A 12,078-nucleotide genomic window follows, 5' to 3' on the forward strand; every position below is an offset into this window, starting at 1 on the left:
TTTAGTTTTAGACCTCCCTAGGATAAGATAAGTGGGTGCTTGGTGGGATATCAGCTTTTACAAATGGAATGACAGGGTTTCTATATGTATTGACTTACTTTGAGCTAATGTTGTCAGTGATATCACCTTTTACAAATGGAATGATAAGGTTTCTAGGTGGAATGACATACTTTGAGGCAATGTTATCAGTGATATCAAATTAACAAATGGAATGACATTGTTTCTAGGGTCAGGGTTAGGTTATAGGTGATATCACTGATAACATTGCCTCAAAGTATGTCATTCCACCTAAAAACACTGTCATTCCATTTGTAAAAGGGGATATCACTGATAACATTAGCTTAAAGTATGTCATTCCACCTGGAAACGCTGTCATTCCATTTGTAAAAGGTGATATCACTGATAACATAACCTAAAAGTATGTCATTCCACTTAGAAACAATGTCATTCCATTTCATGAGCTGAAAGCATGTCATTCCAATCGTTATTCCATTTATAAGAATCTGAATGACAAGGGACCATTTATTGTTCAAATCACTAGCTGTCATTCGTCATTCCATTTCATGCGTCATTCACTTTAGGGAGTCCCCCTTAAACATTCCATTAATCATGATGGAAAAGAGCAAAGGGCTAATTATACTCCCTTGTGGAGTGCCATTCTCTACCTTGTAATTCTCGCTCAGTGTGCCATTTATTTTTACTGATATGGATCTTTTTCTGACAGAAATTTTGATCCACTGGAACATTCGCCCTCCAATTCCCATCTGATTTAGTTTTATTACGAGACCCTCCTGGCAGCACGGTGGTGTAGTGGTTAGCGCTGTCGCCTCACAGCAAGAAGGTCCTGGGTTCGAGCCCCGGGGCCGGCGAGGGCCTTTCTGTGCGGAGTTTGCATGTTCTCCCCGTGTCCGCGTGGGTTTCCTCCGGGTGCTCCGGTTTCCCACACAGTCCAAAGACATGCAGGTTAGGTTAACTGGTGACTCTAAATTGACCGTAGGTGTGAATGTGAGTGTGAATGGTTGTCTGTGTCTATGTGTCAGCCCTGTGATGACCTGGCGACTTGTCCAGAGTGTACCCCGCCTTTCGCCCGTAGTCAGCTGGGATAGGCTCCAGCTTGCCTGCGACCCTGTAGAAGGATAAAGCGGCTAGAGATAATGAGATGAGATGAGATGAGACGAGACCCTCCTTCCACAACATGCCATATGCTTTCTCTATGTCTAAGAATACAGCAACAACTGATTCCTTGTTTACTTGTGCTTTCCTTATATCATCCTCCAACTGTATGATTGGGTCCATAGTCCACCTTCCTTTCCTAAAACCACTTTGGTAATTCTCCAACTTTTCTTTAGTTTCAATCCAGTACGTTAGTCTGTCATTTATCATTCTTTCCATTGTCTTCCCCATGTGAGGTCAGTGCAATGGGTCTGTAATTACTTGGCTGCTTAGGGTCTTTCCCAGGTTTCTTAATAGGAATAATCACTGCCCTCTTCCATTCATTTGGGATTACCCCTACTTCCCATATATTCAATTGTACAGACATAACAATACATCGTTTCCTTCATCAGTTAGATTTTTTAACAGGGTGTAGTTGACTCCATCCTTCCCTGGGGATGTTTTGCCTAGTTTCCTTAGGGCACTACTGAGCTCAGACCTTGAGAACTCTAAATTTAGGGCCTCCTCTTCATCCCACTTCAAATTGATAATTCCTAATGGTTTCTTCCCTACCTCTTTTCTCCTCTTGACTTAGGTTATCTGTGCTATGCACTTTAACTAATGTTCTTGCAATGATCTCTGCTTTGTCTTTTATTATTCGTAATTACATTTTGTCCATCAACCAACACTGGGTACCCATACTCCTTCCCACGACCTTTCATTTTCTTAATCATCCCCCAAACTTTCTCCACTGGGGTAGTTCTACCTATGGAGTTGCAGAACTTCTTCCAGTATTCTTTCTTGGCCATTTTAATAGTTTTCCTAACCATAGCCTGAGCACTGTATTCAATGAGATTCTGAAAATTGTGTTCTTTTCAAAATCCTAAAAGGTCCTGTTTCTTTCTTTTATGACTTTTTTTTTTTTGCAATCATCAGACCACCATGGAACTATCTTATTGAGCTTCTTGGGTTTTGATTTTGGTATGGCTAGCCCTGCTGCACTGATTATACTACAGCTGATCTCCCTACATAAATGTTCAATGCCTAAATTCCTGTCAACACTTTGCAGTAGTTTGTCGCTAGCATCCCTAAATTTATCCCAGTCGACTTTTTCTAAAATCCATTTCTCCTCTCTTGTTTCAGGATCCTTTTCAATCTTTATAGAGTGCTCCGAGATAATGCTAAAAATAGTAACACTGCGGTCTGCGCGGCCATCTTGGAAGTCACTCGCTCCAGAGCGCTCATAGAGTACACATCATAGAGTACACATTCACCGATTCGTTTCCGCGTTAGAGGGCTTAGAAGCTTGGATTTTTTAAGAATTTAGACATCTGAAGTGATGGAGCACTACTGTGAAAGTTTGGATAAGCAGGCACGGGAGCGTTATGCTGAGAAGGTACGTTTCATTGGGAATGTAGATCCATACACTGTTAGTGAGAAGGAATGGAAAGCTGACCCCAGCTTGTTGCCGCATGTGACATACATCGATCTTGTGAACTATCTAGTGTTTCACCCAAGTCCATTTTGTGAACTAAAGCATGTGTACATAAAAATTACTAGGCCTAGATCTTAAATGCCATTTGATGCAACAATGCACTGCAGTAGACATAAGCTACCTAATGTGACAAATATATCCATTAATCATTGCTGAAAGTACATAGAAAAGATAATAGTTTGTATCACATTTATTTTAGTAACTATGAAATTCAAGACAATTTAACCTACCTGTCACAAAGTGATCAGAACAAATCCGGATACAGTCAAGTTGTCCTAAATTTGATCGGTTAATGGCAGCCAGCCACTGTCGTCTCCTCCGCTCGCTTTTCTCCTGTGCTGCAATTCCCTGGTTAGTCACGACTTTAGGGAGTCTGTGGAAGCTTTTGCCACCCTTTTCCCCCCGGCTACTACAGCCAACAATGACACACGTATTCGGCATTGTTACCCCTTTTTGCTTCGCTGAACAACAATGCACTGACACAGTGACCTTTGACTTCCAATATGGCCGCCGCTGGGTTCGCGCTGACCTCGAAGCACTCTATACCCACTAGGGTTTTGATTGGGGAGTGATCACTACCAACTGTCATGTTTTAGTACCTGCCATTCACATTTATCAGCTATATCCCTTGTTACTATGGTAAGGTCAATGGCAGACTCTGTTCCTCTTGCAATGTCAATTCTTGTTCCTGTTCCATCATTAATACAGATTAACCCTTCTTGCTCAATAAATTCTTCTATAACCCTCCCATTACCATCATCCCTATCTCCCCATAGTGTGTTGTGTGCATTAAAATCTCCACACCAAATAACTTTCCCATTAATGTCTCTCCATATCTCTTCCAACTGCTCTATCTCCAGTACTCTACATGGATTATAGGTCTCTCTCCTAGCAAAGCTGTCGAAACTTAAGCTTGATCGACAGGTAGCGCGAGCAAATTAGAAGGCGCCTGCTTCCGCACCTAGACCAATCGGATTCCTCGCGCATTTTGGGATGCCTGTCTACTAGGAAAGGAAGACTGAAAACGTACAGCTGAACGTCAGAAATGAGGAGAGGCATTGAGCATTTAATTGTCATTCGAGATTGCTGGAAATATTCCTCATCACAATCATCTCATCTCATTATCTGTAGCCGCTTTATCCTGTTCTACAGGGTCGCAGGCAAGCTGGAGCCTATCCCAGCTGACGACGGGCGAAAGGCGGGGTACACCCTGGACAAGTCACCAGGTCATCACAGGGCTGACACATAGACACAGACAACCATTCACACTCACATTCACACCTACGGTCAATCACCAGTCACCAGTTAACCTAACCTGCATGTCTTTGGACTGTGGGGGAAACCGGAGCACCCGGAGGAAACCCACGCAGACACGGGGAGAACATGTAAACTCCGCACAGAAAGGCCCTCGCCAGCCACGGGGCTCGAACCCGGACCTTCTTGCTGTGAGGCGACAGCGCTAACCACTACACCACCGTGCCGCCCCCTCATCACAATCATGTGTAGGCTAAACGTTAGAAAAACGTGGGTTTTTTTGTAACGTTTACCCATGATTGTAAGCTAATAACCTTGCATTTCACTGAAACACGGAGGAAAACTGTTAAAAATAGCCATGCTACCGACTACACGTTTATATATTATGTGCGGTTTGATTTTAAGCTGTTCTACATAGGTTTATGGACTCATTAGCAAAACAAAATCATGTATTGTGCGTAACGTCATGTCCATAACACATCATTTAAGTATTTAAAAGTAACAAACAGCCAGGATTTGTTCATCACATGTTACAATTGATCTAAACAAGCTTTGCACAGAAAGTTTGAACATTCTTGTATCAACCCTTAAAACGTTATGAACGTGACTTGACTGTGGAACTCACACACTTTTAAATTTATGGAACTGTGCTATAGCACTGTTTCCTCACAGCAAGAAGGTCCTGGGTTCAAGCCCAGTGGCCGGCGAGGACCTTTCTGTGTGGAGTTTGCATGTTCTCCCCATGTCTGCGTGGGTTTCCTCCGGGTGCTCTGGTTTCCCCACAGTCCAAAGGCATGCAGGTTAGGTTAATTGGTGGCTCTAAATTGACCATAGGTGTGAATGTGAGTGTGAATGGTTGTTTGTCTCTGTGTCAGCCCTGCGATAACCTGGCGACTTGTCCAGGGTGTACCCCGCCTCTCGTCCATAGTCAGCTGGGATAGGCTCCAGCTTGCCTGCGACCCTGTAGAATGCCAAATGATTACATTTAGTTTAAAGTTTGAGTACATTAACTCCAATATTGAAACAATGTAATGCGGGCAATTAAAAAACAAACAAACTTGTTTCTGTATTGGTGCACCACTTCAAGTCAAGTCAACTTTATTGTCAAATATGCTATACATGCTCGACATACAGCACAGATGAAATTTCAGTCCTCTCTGACCCATGGTGCAAACAGGCAATGCAATAAATAAAAATAGAATAATTGGGAAAACAAAACAAACAAAAAAACAACAACAATATAACCAGTATAAACACTCTAGATAGGAACTAGACATAGACTAAACACTCAGACAAACAATATAAGCAGTATAAATAAACAGTATAAATACTAGATAAGAACTAGACAAAGACTAAACACTCAGACAATATAAACAGTATAAACACTAGATATGAACTTGACGTAGACTAAACACTCATATATACACACCTGTATTATGTTTAAAAAAAAAGCAAAAGCAATTATTTATATTATAATACATAAGGCCAAATTACTCAATTCTGATTGGTCAATCAAGGAGGGCTTTTTTCCTTAACATGGGGCGGTGTTTCTGAAATGCTACTGGCTAGTTCGTTGCTTGGTTACCGTTACAAAAATGAGCAAATTGTCAACAAAATGGCTGACTCAGCAATGCCCCGTTTAGCTATATTTGACGAAGAAATGATAAACTGAATAAAAAATGCAAACAAAAATGAACATACCAAAAAAAGGTAAGAATTTTTGGCTTTCCGTGTTTAAGAAATGGGCCGCAGAAAGACAAATAAATGACTCTCTAGTGGCATATGAATGCTGTGAGTTAGACAAGGTGCTATAGCAGTTTTATGCAGAAGTGAGGAAAGAAAATGGGGAAAACTACAAACCAGACTCTCTTAAAGTAATGCAGGCAGCATTGGATCGGCATCTGAGACGAGAAATATCCGGGATCAATCCTGAAAGATGTTACTTTTCAAGAATCACGAAAAGTCCTCGAGGGAAAAGTGAGAGATTTGCGAAAACAAGGAATGCTTTAGAAACTGATTCAAATGTGCAAGATAGTCTTGCACCCTGATTGGTTCAGAAAACGTGAATGACAAATGTTGTGAACTTGAATGGCTTCCAAAGTATGAATTTGTCCCTATATATTATAAACAAGTAATCGTATGGTTTGTCGTAAAATTAAGGCTCAATTAAGGTCAATTAAGGACCCGTGATTTTGAAGTTTTGAAATTGCCCTCGTTGATTCGCGACACGGGCAATTTTCAAAACTTCGAAATCACTCGTGAAATTAATCCTTAATTTTACTCGGCCCCATATGATTACCTATACAAATTAGAGGTGTTACATACAATAAATTATCGACCTAAGTGAACATTTTAACAACAGTTGTGTGCGCACCCCCCGGTGAGGATGACTTTTGCATGGAACTGCCCTATGGGAATATATGTACTTTATTTAAAATCTGTCTTCCAAAAAGACAAAGATAAAAAATGGTCTGTCAATTCAGTTGGACTACAGCAATTACCTTTGCTGTAGAATGATTAGAAGAGGTTAGATCAGATAGAGAAATTATACGGTAGGTTTCAGCATCAGCACTCAGTAGCTTGGTATTACTAAATACTGTAATGAACAGGAAGATCTACACCTCAGGGCCAATCACTTTTAAAGAACAGAGAACAGAGGTGAATGTAATAATACACACAACTGGATGAGGGAGAAGCAAAATCTATGATCCCATCAGTAATTCTGGAGAAATGACAGATAAAAATGCAAAATAACGCTGTATGCCACATCTTCCAAGTCATAAATCAATTAGAGAGGTATCACAATACGGAGGATGGTGCAGGAAAGAACAAGCTATTCTCAACAAATTATACATGGGTCATGTTAGAATTAAGTCTTATCAACACCTGATACATAAACACAGATGGTCTAGGGTAGCAGATACAGTGTATCTGCTATACAATGTACCCCATACATTGTATAAAAGTACAGTGGAGAAAGGGTTATTAGGGTTATTATTATTAGGGTTGTATAGACACACATACACTCACCAATGCTGGCAACACGCTATATTTTTTTGTAACTGGTAGGTGGCGATATGCATGGCTACTATGCAAAATGCCGAGAAAAGAAGAAGACGGAGATAACAGTATGAACTAAGGAAGAAGAGGACCGAGCGGATTTAGCTGTAGAAACCGAAATATTCAAAACAGATTGTTGACCTGAATTGGGTAAGACATAGATGCTAACAGCTATTTCGTCTGCTGCTACCACCTTATGTAGAGCGTGTTTTCTCCAGCGTCTGTGCGCTTAGGCCTCGAGCTCAGCTGAGGCTCTCGAGCTGTTCCAGCTGCTGTGCGCGGAAAAGACGACTGCTTAGGAAAGAAAGAGCACGTTACCGAGATTAACAGGTTAAGTCGAGAAGACATTTAGGCATAACTAAACGTATAACTTCTCATTTGAAAGAGCTGTGTTCTTTTGTTTCTATTATCGTTTGTTAGTCACTTGTGTAGTTAATATAACATACAGCTAGCCAAACTGCTGACAAGGACAACCGTATTTCTTAAAAAAAAAAAAAAACCCACAAGACTTAACATTCAATATCGTCTCTTGCCATCCCTTTCAGCAAGCGAGCTCTGAAAGGGTTGGCAAGCAATAATCACGTCTTAAAATTAACTAGCCAATAAGAGCCCACGCTCTTGTGTTAAAAGCTAGTTTAAGAACCAGTATTTGTCCAGCTAGTACTATTATGTCGAAATGCTATGAATGTAATGGAAAACAGAAAGTGTCTAATATAGCAAGGTTTAAAATGGGCTGAAGTTTTTAAATGACTAAATAGATTGTTCCTGTTAAAAGCTCAAGTTGGACTTCAGCTCTTGGACGGCTCCTTCCTTTTGTAGATGTCGATTTCAATCTACTGAACGATATTCATGGAAAAAATACTAACTTCGCGTATGAAACAGCTTTAATAAATATTCAGTTTGGAGTTCTGCTCTTCAGATGTACACAGATGGCTCTAAAGAACCTCTGTCTGGTAAAATTAGTTTTTTTTTTCATCTATCAGTTGGATCTGAGATTTTGTAATAGATTAAATGATCTGTATTTACAGCAGAAACTGTAGTGATCCTGTGTGCTTCAGTGATCAGAGGAGACGAGCCCTAATAAGGTTCAGACTATGCTCAGACTCTTCAGTTCTGCATTGCATAAACAAACGTGGGACGACAAGTTTAATTTATATAGCACCTTTCACCAACCCAAGGACACTTTACAAAGTAACGGCACTACAGAAACAGAAGCAAATCAACCAAAAGAGACCAGACCTTTTAACTGAGCTGTTTTTAAGTTTGCACTGTCTCAGTCACTTAGTATGTGAAGTCAGGTTTTTTTTTTTTATGCACAGCTCACATAGGCATGATGGGTAATGATGTCCTGGATAGAATTGCCAAAGAATCTTTAAATCAAGAAAAAGTCTCAATTAATGGAAGAACAGAACTGTGCAAACTATTCAGAGGGTACTGCAGTGTGGGGAAATAAGGCCAGACCGGCGGACATTTACTGGTAATTTTCGCATTTGTCCGTCTGTATTTCAAAAGCATTGGACTGGATGGCCCGTGAAAATTGTAAAGATATGGGTCTAATCTGCTTCTGATTTCCTTCCAAATGGTACACTGGGTGAATACATTGTCCTAACACGGCCTGTGAAACGGGGGGGGTCTCTGTGCGCCTGACTTTAAAAATTCATAACTCGGCCACCCAAAGGCCCAGCCCCGTCAAACTTTACAGGCACATCCCTCTCCCTGAGACCTTTCGAACTAGCCCATGCATGGCCTGATCCGATGTCAGGGTTTGACAGCATCTGACTGATCAGTTGATTAAGGGTTCAATTTACATGAAACTTTGCAGTACAGTATTCAGGGATGAGAGTTTTCCGCTTTTCGGCGGATTTCCGCTTTTTCTGAGCAAAAATCGATATTATGCCAAATCCGTTGAGATGTTTTTTTTCATTGAGGGGGGTTGGGGTATGTTCCTTCTTGATACTCAAGCGTACGACGATGTTACATATTTACAGTTTCGCCATATTTAGTCTCGCTAAGTCTCGCGGTAGAATACGTGTTTTCTACAATGTAATTGGCTAAAACATCGCTGGCGAGAGCATGATAGCCAATCATAACAGTTCTTACAAGAGTATGGGAGAGAACAAAAGCCAATCATAACAGTTCTTACAAAAGTACCCGCATCGTTCTATTTTATCGAAACTTGCACATGTTCATCGTCGCTGCGCTTCAAAAATACGTTTCTCTTTCGTATCGGCTTTTTTACTCAAAATGCCGAATACAATTGACAAGTGAGACGAAGCGAAGGTATGTGAAATCGATACTGGTATAAAAAACAGAGAGAGGACTGACAAGCTTTTGTCTTTGGCCAAAAAGCTGAAGAAGTCGTCGAAATGATTAAATGAAAATGAGAAGTGACTGTGAACTATAAATAATTGTATAAAGTGTACATAGACATTATCCCATAAACTTAGCATTCGTTTGATTTAATACATTGAACATGTATATGATGGTCAGTAAATCTGAATTAATGCTGACAGTTTTGAAAACTTAAATATTTCAAAAGACTTTTTGAAATCATATGCAACTAATGAGGACATAGGGTGACTGACCTTTTCTCCCCAAGAAATTGTATTTAATATATGAACATTTTGATAATTAATAAAACTTACGTTTAATGTGAATTTAGTTTGTCATTTTTGTTGATCATGAATTATAACCATGCCCTTGAATGTAGAATGTGATTTTTATTTTGAATTCAAACAATACTTCTATTGATTTGAAACATATTTTCATGTAAATATATAAAAAAGACAACAGATTTTTTATCTACTACAGCTCAGATTGCAGGAAAAGTGGTTTGTAAGGCCTTATTTTTCAAAACTTTCCTGGGGGGGTATCCCTCCCAGACCCCTGGCTTCGGGCGCCATCTTGTTTTCTGCTTTTTTGGTGACCACCCACTCTCATCCCTGGGTGACTCTGTGTACCAGATTGTTTTGCCTGGAAAATTTCGGGAGTCTGTGTTAAAGTTGGCACATGATCAGTCGGGACATTGGGGCGTTAAGAAGTCTTATGAGAGGGTTTTGCGTCATTTTTTTCTGGCCACGTTTGAAGAGAGATATTGCTTTATATATTAAAATGTGCCATACATGCCAGTTGACGGGCAAGCCCAACCAGAACATCACACTTGCTCCTTTGTCTCCGATTCCAATTATTAGCCAGCCTTTCGAGCATCTGATATTCGACTGTGCGGGCCCATTGCCTCGTTCGAAGTATGGCTCCGAGTACCTCCTTACGGTAATGTTTGTCTACCCGGTATCTGGCAGCATACCCATTGCGCACAATAACTGATAGATCTGTAGTGCGTGCGCTTTCACAGTTTATATCTATTTTTGGTATTCCAAAAATCATTCATTCTGACCAAGGGTCAAATTTTTCTTCCCATCTTTTCAGTCAGGTGTTGAAACAACTACATGTTAAGCACAACAGGGCTTCAGCCTATCATGCGCAGAGTCAGGGGGTACTTGAGCGTTTCCATCAGACACTGAAATCGCTGTTGCATGCTTATTGTGTTCAGATGGGAGGAGACTGGGAAGATGGTTTGCTGTGGTTAATGTTATCTGAGAGAGAGGTATCTCAGGAAAGTACTGATTTTTCACCCAATGATTTAGTTTTTGGACACACTGTGCGTGGGCCTCTGTCTTTGTTGTATGAACAATGGAAAGAAACAGAACCACCAAAAAATCTTATGTTAATGGATTCAGACATAGACTGTATGTGGCTGGGGAACTGGCAAAGAAAAATCTGTCATCTGCACAGGGTAAAATGAAAACATTGTTTGAGCGCCGTGTGTTTAGTGTGGGAGATCAGGTATTGGCTTTATTGCCTATTGTCAGCTCGCCCTTCCAGGCTAAGTACACTGGCCCTCACAAAGTCTTGAAAAGAGTGTCTGAGCTAAATTATATCATAGCTACCCCTGATCGCAGAAAGGCAACTCAGCTTTGTCATGTAAATTTGTTGAAGCCCTCTTACTGTCATGTGTCTGGTCTTTCTGAAGTGAAGTCTTCTCCAGAAGATGTTTCTCTGGCATGTTCTGTGGCGAGAGTTTCTGTTGTCTCTGCCCCGCAGGTTGTGGCGTCTGAATTGGAGGATGGGTTGCCTTGTCCTGATTCCGCTGTATTACAAGGTCATTTGAAAAATTCAGAAACATTGCGCAAGTTGGATGTTTTGTTGGCCCGTTTGTCGGCATCTGAACAGACTGATTTGGCTGAATTAATTGGAGAGTTTGCCTGTTTGTTCAGTGATGTCCCTACACAAACGCACTTTATTGAGCATGACATCGACGTGGGTGATGCCACGCCGGTCAGACAGCGGTTTTACTGTGTTGGTCCTGACAAGCGCAAGTATTTGGATGATGAAATAAAGTACATGTTGGAACATGGGATTGCGGTGCCATCTTCATCCAGTTGGGCTTCGTCCTGTCTTCCAGTTCCTAAATCTGATCACACACTAAGGTTTTGTACCGATTACCGCAAGGTAAACGCGTTAACAAAACCTGATGCTTTCCTGTTGCCTCGCATGGAGGATTGTGTTGATCAGGTGGGTTTTGCCAAGTACGTGAGTTTGATCTACTGAAGGGGTTTTGGCAAGTCCCACTGACCCCACGAGCATGGGAAATTTCATCATTTTTTACACCAGCTGGGTTATATTCCTATAACATTATGTTGTTCGGGTTGCGTAACTCACCGGCAACATTCCAGCGGCTTATGACTAACGTACTGGGAGACCTAGAAGGTTGTACAGTGTACTTGGATGATGTGGTGGTGGTTTCTGATACTTGGCCTTCTCATCTGGAACGTATCCGGGCTCTGTTCTGTCGCTTGGCTGAGGCGCATCTCACTGTCAGCCTCGCAAAGTGTGAGTTTGCTAGGGCGACGGTGACGTATCTAGGTCGGGTGGTCGGGCAGGGTATCGTTTGTCCAGTTGAGGAAAAAGTTAAAGCCATTGCACAGTATCCAGTGCCTGTAACAGAAAAAGAACTTGTGCGTTTTCTGGGGTTAGTGGGCTACTACAGATGTTTCTGTAGGAATTTTTCTGAGGTAGTTGTCCCACTGACTGACTTGTTAAAGGGCAAAGTTAGTTTT

The 12,078-nt window shown here is 41.2% G+C and overlaps 1 protein-coding gene across 2 annotated transcripts in view; it reads left to right on the plus strand.

The window, feature by feature from the left end:
* The first annotated feature begins 6,977 nt into the window (after window positions 1-6,977).
* The window catches only part of mvb12ba (multivesicular body subunit 12Ba), a 362,744-nt gene continuing 357,643 nt past the window's right edge, over window positions 6,978-12,078 (plus strand). Inside the window, exon 1 of one of the 2 annotated variants that reach the window (XM_060913298.1) lies at window positions 6,978-7,111. The gene's annotated coding sequence lies outside the window, so the exon portion shown is untranslated. Of the gene's footprint in view, window positions 7,112-7,140; window positions 7,292-12,078 lie in introns of those variants that run through there. The other variant, XM_060913299.1, reaches the window with a different exon arrangement.

Source organism: Neoarius graeffei, chromosome 28 (genome assembly GCF_027579695.1).
Source record: "Neoarius graeffei isolate fNeoGra1 chromosome 28, fNeoGra1.pri, whole genome shotgun sequence".
Lineage (NCBI taxonomy): Eukaryota > Metazoa > Chordata > Actinopteri > Siluriformes > Ariidae > Neoarius > Neoarius graeffei.